Source organism: Phalaenopsis equestris, unplaced genomic scaffold (genome assembly GCF_001263595.1).
Source record: "Phalaenopsis equestris unplaced genomic scaffold, ASM126359v1 Scaffold000123, whole genome shotgun sequence".
Classification (NCBI taxonomy): Eukaryota; Viridiplantae; Streptophyta; class Magnoliopsida; order Asparagales; family Orchidaceae; genus Phalaenopsis; species Phalaenopsis equestris.
Genome location: NW_018164565.1, coordinates 931,970 through 933,685, shown reverse-complemented (window position 1 = coordinate 933,685; position 1,716 = coordinate 931,970).

Sequence of the window (1,716 nt, the reverse complement as noted above, 5' to 3'; positions counted from 1 at the left end):
TGACAACACAAACCCAAACTAGGGTGGATTTCGGGGTGGTGGTGATGATTGGCGAGGCGTTGAATAGTGGCAAGATAGTGCACAAGCTGGTCGGCAAACGGAAAAATGGCCAAGTAGCGGTTTCCCGGGTTCCGGAGAGCAAGCAAGCAGCGGATAATGGCGTGGAACACTGGATGAGGGCAGCAAACGGGAAAGAGGTAGGCTGCAAATTCTAGAGGCGACAACGCATAGGAAGGTCTGGAGCACAGGTCGGAGAAGCTATACATCATGCTAATTTGATCGTAACTAGATGGTGTTTTGATTGTTGCACCTACAAATGCATTGAATTCACCTTTTGGGCAGAAAGCTATTGACGCATTCACAACTATTAGGCCTCAATACAAACTCTTTTTTTATTATAGAATGAGAGCGAAGTTATTAAGAGATCGTAAAAAAAAAATGCATGTGGGAGGACTATCTTAGGTTTACGACAGCAAGGGGGATGGTTGGACAGCGAAGACGGGCGGATAGAATGAATGGCAATGAGGAAAGATGGCAACGTCAGTAAGGGGAGGAATCCAGAGGATTAGAAAGTCGGAGATAAATATCTCAAAGAGAACGAGCTACAGTCTGAGCATCACTCAATCCCTTGGAAGGAGATCACCTCAGACGAGTTATAGCAGAAGCACCACCCGCCTTTAGATACAACCAATGGAGAAAAAGGTCGTTGACTGCTGCCCTAATAGAAAACATATGACAAGACTAAAAACCTAAACACATGAATCAAATATATAAGATCAAGATAATTAGAATTGGGGCCACCGTTAAAAGGAGGCGCCAAATCCACGTAAGGAAAGTCGGTTGGCCCTCAATTCACTGTTTTAAACCGGTTTCAAGTCGCTATGAAGTTTCCCATCATGTCTTAGGTCGTGGAATTGGTTCGTGGAACTGTAGCAAATAACAAGAGATGTCTCTACGGACAGCTCCAGCGTCTGGCTTGGCTTGGTAAAAGAAGAAAAATATAGATAGGCTATGCTTGCACTTTGTTAAGCTTGGCTTTATATAAAGCTACGCTATGTTTTCGGTGTGCTTTGCTTAGCATTATTACTTTACATAGATTAACTTATTTTTAATAAACATATTTGATTAATGTACCAGTATGATAATCATTTTGTGCGGCAATATATTCAACTTATTTGACAATGTGTGTTATCATTTCATATCAATATGCAAATTGTTAATAGTTATGCTAATAATTTTATATTATTTACATTAAAATGGATCATTTTGGAAGTTGATTTGTTATTTCCACACATGGCAAGCAAGGAAAAGTAGATATATCATGGAAACATTTAGTGGATTTAAAGGTTTTGATTTAAAAAAAAAAGTATAAATACATGTATGGTGGAACTATATATAAAAGTGGCGGAATTAATAAAATGAAACAACACAAAGTTAGAGTGAAGGGTAATAATACTGCAAGTAAAAAAAGTGTCACATGATATACATTATCAGATGCAAGAGAATTTGAAAGAAATATTTAAGAGAAACCAAGAAGAGATAAGAGAGTATAAATGTGTATCATGATTTAGCCATTGAAGAAGAGAGGAGTTTCAATGATCTTTCCAAGGAACAAAGTTCAACTACACATGATAAAGAGCTTGATAAAAAAAAGAGAAAAAGTATGTCGGCATCTAAAGATGCTATACATCATGCTAATTTGATCGTAACTAGATG